Raw genomic sequence first — 13981 nt, forward strand, 5'->3', positions numbered from 1 at the left:
ATTACCAAATAGTGAGCTACTTTCTTCATCTTGTAGCCCATATGGAGCGAAGGACTACGGAGGTAAATAATAGCATAGCATCCATTATCTAGGAAATATAGTCTAAACTGACATGACAAGTGACTTGACCGAGGCTGTAGACTATATCTATGGCAGAGTGATGCTTGGATCTGCTTCACTGTCTTGGTGGCAGCATTATCTTTTTTGTTCTCCCAACAGTGTGCGAGATTGTCATCTTAGATTCTTCGTATCAGCTGACCTTTTCTTTCATTAATCCTATCTCTACTACCAACCAATTGTATGATGTAAATCAGAGGAGAGGATGAAGTTCATTTAGGACAGAGATAGATGGGTAAATTTGTGTATAAAGTGCTTTTTTATATGTCTAAGCAAACACATAGGATAGTCACATCTCTTCACCAAATGAAGCAAGTACAAAGATAAATTGATTAAATTGTTAAACCCCAGGTACTCCTAGTATGACCTAAAACTGGCATGGAATCACGTTTTATGAGATCCTTGCCTATGGAAAAGGTTACAATTACCATGTCTTTGTCAGTGTTTCTATTTAACTGCTAACTGTGTTTTTTAAATACTTTCAGAACACATACTCGTACCTGCCAAACAAACGCCGCTGTACAACATTTAGGATTATTTCCTCACATTGGCTTGGAAGATTATAACTGTCCATTGCAAAGAAGCAACTCCATTTTTGAGTGTAATTTTTTAGAAATGCTGTTGGTGAGTGCATTTTCTTTAGCTCTGAGATACTGTTGTTAACGTTATCTAATACTGTTAAAAAAAAAAAAGACAGCATTCCTCTCCATTTTTAAGTGGTGGCCAAAATACTGTTAAAAACTGTATTCATAAATTTTTTAAGAAACACACATTACGCTCAGTAGCATTGCAGAAATCTGGCAATTCAGAACACCCTTTCCTCTGGAGACTGAGTGTTCTGAACCTACAGTATAAAACAGAAGATCATCTGGTGCTGTTTCTGGGGGAGGGGCAAGGGGAAGACATGAAATCAAGTCATTCAGAGCTCCTCTGGTCAAACAAGTAACCTTCATTCCTATTTAGTAACCATGAGCGAAAACCAAAAGTCTTGCAGAAGAATCATAAGCATCTGCTCAACGCAGCTAAAGAGTTTCCTGAGACAAGTGAAGTGCGGACAGACACAGAAGTTAAAAATAGTTTACTAAATGATCTTAGTATTGACTAAATTACCAAACAGCTTGTCACTGGAAGAGACACTTGAGGAAGGTTTACCTGACTGCAGGTGAGGAGGAATATGGAATGGTTGTCACAAATAAAGGTATTCTATGATTCTATAATTTTAAGTTTTTCTTAATCTGGACATTAAGTCAGTTACTTTATTTTTATATGATTATTTTTAATATATTTAATAGAGTTTTATTTGGGCAGGAAGAGAAAAAGCAGCATGAAAGGGAAGCAAAAAATATGTGTTCATAGTGTTACCTGTATAGGAATGGTGGAGATGCCACACTTCCAGTATGCTCTCTAACTTTCTGTGGAACACAAACTTACACAGAACTGTACCACAGGTGAGACTAGTAGAAACATAGCTAAAGTTTGTATGGTTCCCCAAAGCAGAAACTTCAGAAGTCTTTCAGGGCTCCCCTAAGGTGGAGGGTGGAAGATCCTACACCTGTGAGTACCTTTCCAGTGAACTGCTCTGATCCATCAGGCCAACTAGGCCTTGGGGCTGCTCCCTTGTGAGCAGTCCTGGTAAACTGGTGCTACTAAACCAGGCATTGCCATGCCTGCGCGTGGATATTTGTTAAGCATTGTATTAGGAGTTTCAAGTGGAATATTTTAGGTACTTGTGATAAGACGTGTCCCTGCCAAAGCTGAACTGGATGCTGATGAGGGATATGGGGATGCTTTCCCACACAGATTATGTACTAAACACGCACACATACTCTTATCTGTCACTCAGTATTCCAATTTCCATTTCTTCAGCAGTCTCTGAGGATTTAGTATGTGAGGGTGTTTGGCTAGCAGATGGAGATATCAAAGTGGAGGATACAGAACGCAATATGTGCTTCATGGGGAAAAAAACCCAAATGTATTTAAGAGCTATCCTTTGATTGCAGAGGAGTTTGAGGGCTGCAGGAATAACCTGAGTTCAAGGGTCTAGATGAGTATTTGTAGTGTTTTGCCTAAGGATTGTCTAATCCTATCATCTGTGGTGGTTAAAGACAATAAAGGCAAAGGGGAAAGATGCAACGGCTATTTGCGAGATGGTCCTCAGACTGTGGCTGGTGTGACAAGGTATGGTCTCAGTGGTAACATCCTAACAGAAAGCAAGTTTTATGTAGAATTGGCTACATGTAACAATTGGAAACAGGGTAGAGAACCCTGTGGCCACTAAGGCAGCCAGGCACTAATCCCTTTTCTCATCTAGGTAATTTTGTGGGTCAGTTCTCACTTTTTGTGTGAGTGTAGGTTGTATCAGGCGCTGTTAAGTCTCAGGAACAGCAGTAAAAGTCCTTGAAAGCTTTGTATTGTAAATAGGAGTATTTTGGCTTAGGCATGTGTTAAGCGTCACTGAAGGTAAAATACCCTGAATTAGCCACAGATACTGTCAGACAACAGGTAGAAAGTTTGGTCTAAACCCATTCCAGAGCATATTGGTTACTTAAATACCTAAAACCTTTTTTTTTTTTGGTCAGACTGGTATAAAAACATGCTTTGAGGAAACTATTACTAGGAAATGCACAGATAAGACACATAAAACTTGAGTTTGCCTCCAATGTTAGTTACCAATAAAGAACTATACTTTGATTAGGAAGATTTAGTAAATCATTATTAATGCTACATGTTGAAGGTTATATTGGTAATTAATTTGATAAATAGGACATATTTCTTGCCACTTCTTTGCAATGTATTATTAGTAAGCATAATAATCTTTGATTCCAGACCAACTGAAAATCATTTTCTGACCATACAAGACAGTAACTACTTAATTTTTCCAATCTTATTCTCTTTAATAACGACTTTTATGGAAGGATGCATTTCATCATCTGGCTAGTGGCTCTAAGTAAAGTTTCCTTTTCTTGAATCAGACTTAGAATTAAAGGATTACAAAAATAAATTTTTGTCTTCTTGTAAGCTTTCCATATCATGTGAATTTATTGCAGCAATACATTAACCTTTCCTTCATCCAGAATGCAGTAACTCAGCATATCCAATATTTTGCAGTCATGGCAATTTATCCAAACTTTGTTAGATCTGAATATTCAGCAGTTACATAGATAACATCTGAATACTTTACAAATCATTTACTCTTTGTTTATGTCCATTCTCTCCAAGCTATTAATATTATGTAAATGTAGAAAAAAGTTTATCTAAAAGGTTTTTTTCTTTCCATTCTTGTAGATAATTCCTAGATCTTGCATGCACCAAAGTAAAATGGTCAATTATTGTAAAAAATGGAGGATAAAGAATAAGCAAGGATTATTAAAAAAATACCTTCAATGTCAAATATTTAATAAGAATTTTTAGTTCTTGGGAATTCTCCTTTTTTTTCTGGTGTTGGTCAGTGGTTTTCAAGATCATGCATATTTTACTTAAAAAAAAATCTTGAATTTCAATTCTGTTTTCTTTTAGTATGGATTGTGACCCTGCCCTAATGTGTTAATATTTCCAGCGAAGCAAGCAGATTTCCTGTACTAACTTCATCCTCATAAAGAACATTTTTAGTAAAGGTGATGCTAGGCAACATGCAAATTTGAATTTGGTTGAGACAAACAGGGATTTTATTTGATTGTGTGGCATTCAAGATCACCGAGGTACATGGTGCAGAGAAGTTGGAGCTGACTGTCGGCACTACAGTTAATAAGCCCTCACGAGAGGCAGGAGTTGTGAGCACGGACACAGCCCATCACTAACATGTTAACACTGTTCTGTGCAGATGTACCAGTCAGCACTAGCCTGACCTCTCTGCACTACTGTGTGCACTGGAGGCATACACTCAGTTTTGATTTGCTTTTTTGAAGTGAATTCCTAGTGGCTTTGGGTTACAAAGAGACTTCAAGAAATTGTGACCAAGACAGGCATCTAAATCTGGAATAACAGCTTGAAGAGCTGTGACCTGCTTATCCTTTTCATTTCAGAGTGGTGCTAGCTCAGCCCCAGTAACAAAGTCAGTACAATATAGTACCGTTCCTTACAAAAAATAACGTATGAAAGAATCACATGCTTGCATGATGCTTGATTCTGGAACAATAGAGGCCTCACAATAGCCTTACCAGTGATCCACCTCAGACAAATCCTGACTGTGAGGTAAGGTTAGATGGAAGAGAGCCGATTTAACACTCCCATTCAGTCCAGTATCGGCAATGCTCCTGTATCAAGATGTACGACAAGTATTTCACATCTCAAACGCTCTGTACAAGCATGCAGGAGAACGACAAAACTGGAGCCAGAGAGACTATGAGCCACTACTATCCAAGAAATTTGTCCAGATGATACCCATAATTGTAGTAGTGCAAAATGCCTGATCTATGCAATACAAGTTCAGCAGAAAAGGTGATGGGTGTAGCAGTTAGAGAAGTACTAACAATACAAGCAGGTTAGATTTCAAAGATTAGAAATGTGTGGGCAGGACAGGAATTAACAAGAATCTTTAGTGATTAAGGCAGCTTTCTCAAGAGATCTTTTCAACCCCTCCAAATGACTTCCTCACCAAAGCAGGCAGAGTGTGTATCTTATGAATTAGCTCAACCAGAAGTTACAGTTTTGATGCAGGAATATAGAGTGAAATCCTGTAGATGACTTGTGAAGAAGGTCAGGCTAAGTATCTAGCCATCCATTTCTGGCAATCAGGTGTCCTGTGTGAAACTATTCATAGCTGTTAAGGTTTCGTTACAGACTAGATCATATCCAGTGAAATTTCAGTAAGCTAAATAGAGTATGGTTATAAACCGTGTTGTAGAAGCTATAGCAGTACAGTATGGCTTGAGACTGAGAATTGTAGAGCTTGATCACTGTAATATAGCTTCTTAATCATAAATACTGTGGTGTTTTTATTGAGTTATTAGAAACAACAATAAAAAACCAAGCTGTTTTAATAGATACACATCATATAAACTGCTGTGAAATCGAGATGGTTATTACTCATTTGCTATAGTTAGAGTAAATTGTGTTGTGATACTTAGCAAACCACTATACAATTCTGCAGTCTTGTCACAAGTGAGGAGTACACCATATGATAGCGTAGCCTATAAAAAACAAAGCTTATGGTAAGAACGCATCACGTAAAGTTCTTTAGATCTTAGCTGACTTTTTTTTTCCCCTAGGAAAAGTTGTTGGATTGAAATGTCTCAGTGAGTTGCTGACTCTTTTCAATATTCAACCATAACTCAACAATATGGGAGTTTGTAGTACATGAAAATGTGTTCCATCGAGGAGTTATCAATAAAGAAACTCCAAACAGACAGTTAAAGGCTTCTTCAGAGAATCCTGTGAGCCATGTGCTCTACCTGTAAAAATAGACTGGCTCCACTGAAGTTGCTCCAGTTTACCTCAGCACCTGGCTGTCTCTTGAGTCTCACTTGGCTGCAAGGGAAGGAAACTTACTCTTTGCAGACCTGATGCTAACCCACCCGCAGTAAACAAGAGTTCCTCCACTTCATCTACAGACAAAAGTAAGTGCCTTCTCACAATGTTTCGTATCAAATTCCTGAATGTTAGAAATGAATATTGAAACAAAACAAAAACAAGCCAACACTGTTTATTGTAGTACTGACTTTTCGAAAGCAAATGGCTACATAGCAGTATTTGAGATATCAGTTATTTTTCTGCATATTGCAAAGCCTGCAGCACCTGAGATACCACCGTGGGTAGCAGCCAATCCTGAGATGCCTGTGAAAGGACAGGCAGCCTCCCTCCCCTAAAGCCTAATGTGGCCTCATCACCTCTTCCATCCGTGCCTGAGTAGCAAATAGGAACCAGCTGTGTAACATGCACAGCCCACCCAGCAGCAGGCAAGAGGCTGTCCTGGAGAACTTTTAGAGAAATTGTGATAGAAACAAAGAATGAACAAAGCACCTCTGGCACAGAGAGCAGAAAGAGGACCAGGGAAAGCACTGAAGTAGGCTCTGCCTTTGAAGGGCTGGTGTAGAGCAGGATGGAGCGGCATGAGCACAGTGCTTCAAACTGCTGCTTGGACTGCCTGTAGAAGTCACTCACAGTAAGGAAAAGGAAGGAGCAACCCCTGTTGCAAATACAGATATTCTGGAATGGGACCTGGAAGAGCAGGTGTAAGCCTATGGAAAACAAGGTAAGAGAACCAGAAATAAAAGGATGCAAACATAGGGACACAAGAGCATGGAATAGCCCAAAATTTCTTTGAACTTTTGTGAGAACATGTTGGAAAGTTCCAGTGCGGTATGTGGGAGATGCCCCTTTACAGGCGTAGTATTATTCCTGATCAGAGAGAAACAAGTCAGAGCAGTAGAAACAGTTTTGTCACCATAACTATTTACAGTAAGGATTTTTGCTGATACTGCTATGGCAGGCACTATCATGCCTCATTACACACCTGACCCAGCTAGCAAAAACTTAAAATATTGTTTTAGCTTTAGTAACTGTTGCCACCTGGCAAAGGACAGCAAACAACCCTGCCATCTTCTAGGGTAAGCTCATTGTGAGTCAGAATGTGGAAATCTCTCATTTCTGCTGCACTGAGCAGAAATATCCTACAACAGGGAGTTTGAGATGTTGTGTGTCTACACAGGACCCTTGTATTTTGAGCCAAATGAATGAATATGACCATAGTTACCTGCATGTGGTTTCTTATAGCCCCTCCAGCTGGGGCTATTAATCTTACTCACATCTTGAAAGAGTCTGCCCTACAATTGCTCCTAATATTAGTGCAGCACCAGTCACTTCTGTACAGCTCTGTCTGCAGAAAATATCCCCCTTAAACTATCTTGCATTTGCTCCCTGAAAGCCACATTCTGCTGGCGAAAGTTTGGGTCTTTTTTGACTAGAGCTTTGATCACTAAAACTATGCCTCTATCAAGGGTTTCTACTGGCACAAAGTGCACCTTTGTTACAGACTTTTGGCACCACACCAAAATGCAAGTCTGTATAAGAGAAGGGGGGATGGAGTCAGAAAGTTATGTAACATACAGCAGTACTGAGTATCACTTCATGTTCTACCATGTTCTGATGTCTGTATGTCCAACGCATACCACCTGCTTTTCCTTTCTTACATGCAAGGCCTAGGCTTGCAGATGGACACCTGAGAGACTCAGAAGGATGGGTATGAAACTATGAAAATGGATTAATGGATTAGTAATTAGACTTCATGCGGTGTGTGGATTGAAACAGTAAGTCACAGAGTTGTATTCAAGTCATAATACAATCAGAAGCACATCTTTACTTTCAGATAACTATTTCTGCTGTATGTGTATACACACACTGTGTCTTGCAAACTTCAAATTTTCTATTTTCTTTGTCTTTTTGATGTTTTAGGTATAGGTGGTTTGAAATTTTTATGTTGCTAAAACTGCCACTTAAGGTAGAGCTCAAAGGCTAACCAAAGTTATCTTAGACTATATTGTGGGCACAATGCACTTCAAAATATTATTGCCATATAGGTTAGCTCAATAAAAATGACTCTTACACTTCAAAAATAAATGCATGTTCCACGGTAACTCCTTATTTCTGTCAGGATTTAGTTATATCAGCCAGGTAAGGTAAAGCAAGCACTTTTGGAGACAGGAATTTATCATCATTTGTATGGCTTTGATGCATATGACAACTACTAAAATTTCCCAGGCTCATAATTAATAATGCTGGCACTGAGAAAGAGGGAGAGAGAAGTGATTAGGAGAGGTAGCATTTTACTATATTGAAGCCAAGTAAGATTGGTAAGGAGAAAGGCTACTTGAGGAAGAGTCATTTAAAAAAATGATGTAGCACAGAGACATTTTCATATTTTTCTCAATAAAAATAAAACTAGAAGATGACAGCTGAGAATTGACCCATTAGAGCTAAGACAAAGACTTGTCCCAGGAGTGACTAGGGGGCAGAAAAGAGGCAGGGGCACACAGCAGGTAAAAGTCTTAACAGCTTACAATCAGTAAGTTAATATTTTATACAAACTTTTTTCCATAGCCTCAGTTGCTATTATGGGATTAAATCAGGACTTCTTGCCACACATAAAGTATTTTGTAATTTTATTTGATACCCTCAGCCTCTTTGTCACCACCTGTAGAAGATGTGAAAGGTTTTACTAGTTTGTCTAAATTTAAGAGACAGCAGAACATCATTTTGTAACTTGGTAATGCGTGGTTGGGGGGGGTCTTTTATTGTAGAGGAAAGGATTATTGGCTTACAACTTTTTTTTAAAGAAACATGTTTCATTAACAGTCTGCTTTCATAGACATTGTATTCCATCCAACTTTGTAGGACACTGTTGAGAAAGCTTAGTTCTATTTTAAGCTAGACTTTCTAAAATACTGATTACTAGTACAAGTATGGTAGATTTTGAGATCTATTTTATTTTTCAAGGTAACATAAAAGTTGTCTACAGCTACTTCAATAGTTGGGGTGAAACAGAGTAATCATCTGAAATATTAAAAGGATGCCATTTGTCACAGTGCGCCATACCACAGTTTTTTCTTACCTTCTTTTGTACTTGGCAGGACTTCACTGTCTTTCATCAGTAGATTACCAATATACAATGAAGAATGTTTAGTCCCTATCTAAAAATACCCGTACATTGAGGGAATGCTGCATTTCTTTTCAAACTATTTTACTGTAGAGAAAAGGATGCCTGTGATCAAACATAGACTATATAGAAACAAAAGAGCATGTTATTCCCTTTACTCCTTCTACTGCAATTAAATCCAAGAAGAAACCAAATTACAGAGTGAGAGGCAAATTTCACATCAGGATAATAAGCAAGGATGTATAATACCAAATTAGAACAGAAGCTTCCCTGATTTTTCAGATTTTTGCTTGTCTCTTTCAGAAGTAGAATAGGAGCTGGAAGAAACACTCCTCTTTTGTAGCATTTCTATCAGTGTTAAAGTACTCTAGTTGGTTGCTGATTCATAGAAAGAACTTCAGCTTGATCAGCCCAACTTAAGAGTCAGTGAGTAGGAAAGAGGGGGAAAAGAAGGGCAAAATCTTTTTAAAGTATTGTGTCAAGGTTACCTTGCCTTTGAACTCACTCTGTCAGGATGGGATGAGAAGCAGTAGATCCTAAGGCTGGACCCTGTAAATGATGTTAGTAGTAGCCAGGGAGGGAGGGAAGGAAGGAAGGAAGGAAGGAAGGAAGGTAGGTAGGTAGGTAGGTGGGGGTAGGGGGGTGGGGTGTCAACATTCCAGCTAAATACTTTCTTCCTAATAGGCAAAAGTATTCAGCTGATGAATGGTACCAACCTTCACACTTCTACCAAATTACTAATTAAATCCCCACCACACCCACAATTAATACAAAATTGCACTCCAGAATCAGATGGATTCTATTAGTGCCTTCTAAATTACATCTAACAGAGAAAATACCCAGTGTATTAAAACCGCATTTGCTGTACCTACCACTCAGTCATTTATCATTAAGTTTTATTCTCAGTCTTTCCTGCTGTCATCCCTTTTCTTATGTATTCCTAAAATCCAGTTGGTTAAAGCTGAAATTTGAAAGTATTCATGGTGTATTTGGTTTGTTCCGTAACTTTAGCCACATGGCAAGTTTAATTTCAGCTCATAGTACTGACGACAAACAAATTATAATTTGAGGGAGCAAATGTCTTCAGTGTTGTTTCAGTTATTTTCAATCTGTCAGATTTAGGGACTTCCTCATGGTTCTTGAATGAGAGAAATTTGAAGGTACTGGCCTGTCACTGTGGTTCCTGCCAAAAAGGCAGATGGAAAACTCAAGAGCTGTAGTAGCTGCAGTGATGAGCAGAGACAGTTGAGAAAAGCAAGAAACCTTGGAGTGAATCGTTCATGAAACATCCATTTTTTAGACAGCAGTACTTCTCTCTTTTTTTATAGATAAAAATAATTGTGTCTGCTATGGTCATGTTTTCTCCTCAAAGATTATAGTCACTCTTGTCTGCATATTTTATTGCTGAAGTGCTTAACAACAAGCAAGCCACTGGGGTTATAAATGGAAGACAATGAATAGTCTCCCCTTGAAAAGTATAAGGCTAGCTGTTTATCATAGAATGGTTTGGGTTGGAAGGGACCTTCGAAGGTCATCTAGTCCAAACCCCCTGCAATGACCAGGGACATCTTCAACTAGATCAGGTCGCTCAGAGCCCCATCCAACCTGATCTTGAATGTTTCCAGGGATGGGTCATCTACCACCTCTCTGGGCAACCTGTGCCAGTGGTTTGGGTATCAATGCAGGCTGGGGTATGACGTGATTGAGAGCAGCCCTGCGGAGGAGGACTTGGGGGTACTGGTGGATGAAAAGCTGGACATGAGCTGGCAATGTGTGCTCACAGCCCAGAAAGCCAACCGTATCCTGGGCTGCATCAAAAGAAGTGTGGCCAGCAGGTCGAGGGAGGTGATTCTCCTCCTCTACTCTGCTGTGGTGAGACCCCACGTGGAGTACTGCGTCCAGCTCTGGGGTCCTCAGCACAGGAAAGACATGGACCTGTTGGAGCGGGTCCAGAGGAGGGCCACAGAACTAATCAGAGGGCTGGAACACCTCTCCTGTGAGGACAAGCTGAGAGTTGCATTGTTCAGACTGGAGAAGAGAAGGCTCCAGGGAGATCTTATTATGTGGACAACTACATTTTTACCTGATTCTTTTATATGTCACACTAAAGTCAGTGCAGTTACCAATCCAATTTTAGGAATCTTGTCATTTTCTGTCTCTTTAAATTCTCTTCTTCTTTTATTTTTATTTTGAAAATGATATTTTTTATGGGTTTTGGAAAAGATGGAAGTAGAAGGCATATTAGCTTCAGCAAGAGATACACAGAGACACTGTAGGTGGGGGTGGATGTAACAACATGTAGATTATTTCTGTGGATACACAGCACGCTTCAGGGAAGATATTTTGTTGGTTCCCCATAAAAACCAGTTATTAAAATTACACTCTTTTATTATGAAATTTATTTGGCTTGCAAATGCTGTGGGTAGGGTTGGTTTTTTTCTGAATAAGCAGTTAAGTGATTGAAACCATTTGTATGGTATATATAACAGGAAACAGCTTATATATGTATTTGCAAGGCTGCTAGTAAGCATGTAAAATGTATTTTCAGACAAGTCTGTTCTGAATTTGTCTACTGTTTATTGGGGAATTAATTATGTAGGAGAACCTTTCAAACGAAAATACAATGCCAATCTTTTTGAGGCTTTTTGAAATGTTTTTTGTAAATCTCTTCAGTTAAGGGATGTGTTACTCTGTAAAACTGGCAAATTCACTATCGTTGAAGCTTAACAGATATTTTAAACTTGGCTAGGAACGGTATCTTTTACTGATGTGCATTGTTAAAAAACTGCTCATTACACAGGTATATCTCTGACATTGTGAATTCAAGGAAGTTGCCCTTCCAGCAAAGCTTTTTCCACACCATCAGCAGAGTCTCTGTGACACTCCATATTACAGATAGCTACTGACATAGATGAGAGCTTTGCCTTAAACAGCCTTAAAAAGCACAGTTTTCTGTTCTGTACTTGAGGAACTTGCTAGTATGGACATCTCATTTGTGTTTTATAAAATTGCACCAAAAAATCAATGCAGTTTGTTATTTTGCATGGAAGTGGCTCAAAGTTTTCCTGCTAAATGATGAAAGAAACACTGAAGCACTTGCATCATGTGTTTGGTCTGAATCCCTCTTTAAATCAAATCTCCCAAATACACTAAGGAATGCAAAATAGGCAGCTAGATCAAATAGATGATTAACAACCGTCTTATAGTTAGAAAAATGGGTGAATTCTATGATAAGCAACTCAGGTTTATTCATATTTCATGTGTCAGAAAGCAATCTGAAAAATAAAAGCACCAGAGTAATGGATGAAAAGTTAGTTATAAATGCATCAAATAATCAGGGCTTCTAATAAAGGAAGCGTTACTCCAAAGGGCTCTGAAAGCAATTACTGTGCTCAGGTTATGGCCTGTGACCACTGGTGGTCTGTGTTGGCACTGGGGGCTGTGGGGTAATTTAAATTACTGACACAGTGGTGTCTCATTTCCTTGAAGTACTGGGAAGTGAACTGCATATTCCTTTCTTTGGCTTTCTGAGTTTCATAGTCAAGGGGCATATACTACAATAACTCAACGGTGATTTGATAGAGATGCATGAAACCAAATGGAGAGAGTAAACTGGGATCGGTTGTTCACACTCTTATTTCCATACAAGAATGAAGTGGATCAAGTGAAGGTGGTAAGAGCCAGTTTCAGAACAAAGAGAAGGGCAGGGTTCCCTATGCAACAAGTAATTGAGCTGTGGAACCCCCCGGCAAAGAAGTTGTGGATGCTAAAAGTTTGGATGAATTCAAGAAATGAGTTAGTGGAAGAAATGTCTGTGAAGGGATGCTAAATTTATAGAAACATCATCCAAGTCAGGAATTCCCTAGGCCAAAAATAGTTAACACAAGAGTTCTACTTTAAAAGCTAAACGAGTTAGAAGAGTTTACCTTAAAAGTGCTCATTACCACTCTTGAAGGTAGGATATTGGCTCTCATGACCTTTGTCTGATACAGTACTGCTTTTCTGATGTTAAAACGTTATTTATTTTCAGTTTGCAGCTTGTACTGTCAGAGGAGTTTGGGTCACTTCTGTAGGCCAGCTTATATAAGATTTATTGTAAAACCAAGTCCCTTAGGGGCCCCAGGGCTTGAAATACTTACCTGCTCAAGAAGGAGGGAACTCACTATGATGTTTTTTTAAACGGATGTGTTCTGATCTGGCTTATTTTCTAACCATGATTGGTTGGCATCTTGCAGCCTCACCTACTCAACTGACCTGCTAAAATACATACTGAATTTCTGTCAAACTGTATGACCTTGGAATATTTTCTCAGCAGTTCTAGAATTTACAGCATCTTTACACAGTTAAGTAGAAATCAGAATCTGGTGGTACGGTTTTGCTTAGGTGTTGGCTTTCATTGCTGTATTCCGTTCGCTCTCCCCCTTTTTTATGAGAGTAACATAATCAATTTATGAGACTAGCAAGTTATTCATAGGTGCTGTGATACCCGACAGATCTGAGTTTTCTTTGTTTCAAGAGTCACCTTGTTTTGGTTTGTGTCTTAATAAAAACTAGCTTTAGAACTTGGAAGGTTTTGGTGGTGTAACTGTGCTCACTTTCCTGGTGCATATTTATTTTAGAGGGTAAGCATTCAGGTCAGGGGCTTTGTCTTGCATGCCTGTACAGAGCATTTTCTGCTTTTACACTGGGGTTTGTGTAAATATCCAAGAATATAGCTTGTTCTCTGCACAGGATGTTAGAGTGCTTTATCTGAAGGTTAATGAAGTCCTTCTCCCAACACATCTGACAGTTGACATTAGCCCTATTTTTAAGTTCTGAGCAAGAGGACATGCAGGTTAAACAGCTCACACAAAGTCACACATTAATTCTGTGGCAGATCTAGGAGGTTTTGGCTTCCAAGATAACTACAAAGCTTTACTTTCAGTGCTGAACATCTTGTACATAAATGTTAGTGAATGCAGTTAATACTTACCTAAAACCATTTTGATTAAAAATAGTAGATTACCCAGGTAAATACTCCAAATGAGCCTATAAGGATAAGGTTTCTTAAGCTCCAGAATAAAAAAGGGTTTTTTTGTGTAACTATTTTTATTTTAAAGTTAATGCTATGAAGGAGAAAACATAGATGCTTTCCATTCACTCTAGTTTACTATCACTGAACTTTGTAGATATGCGGCACTGAAGGGCTTGAAGTCGTATGAAGTTCAGTTGTTCATTGGCCTAACAATCCTGAGAAGCTAGGGCTTAGATTCTGCTTTTATTTGAAGGAGGAAA

At 38.8% G+C, this 13981-nt stretch overlaps 1 long non-coding RNA gene across 1 annotated transcript in view; it reads left to right on the forward strand.

Annotated features, from left to right (window-relative positions):
- Nucleotides 1-5332: 5332 nt before the first annotated feature.
- Nucleotides 5333-13981, forward strand: part of LOC138687663 (uncharacterized) — a 48782-nt gene continuing 40133 nt past the window's right edge. The window contains exon 1 of the long non-coding RNA XR_011326778.1: nt 5333-6307. This is a non-coding gene — a long non-coding RNA (uncharacterized lncRNA). The remainder of the gene's footprint in view (nt 6308-13981) is intronic.

Source organism: Haliaeetus albicilla, chromosome 11, assembly GCF_947461875.1.
Source record: "Haliaeetus albicilla chromosome 11, bHalAlb1.1, whole genome shotgun sequence".
In the NCBI taxonomy this organism is placed as follows: Eukaryota; Metazoa; Chordata; class Aves; order Accipitriformes; family Accipitridae; genus Haliaeetus; species Haliaeetus albicilla.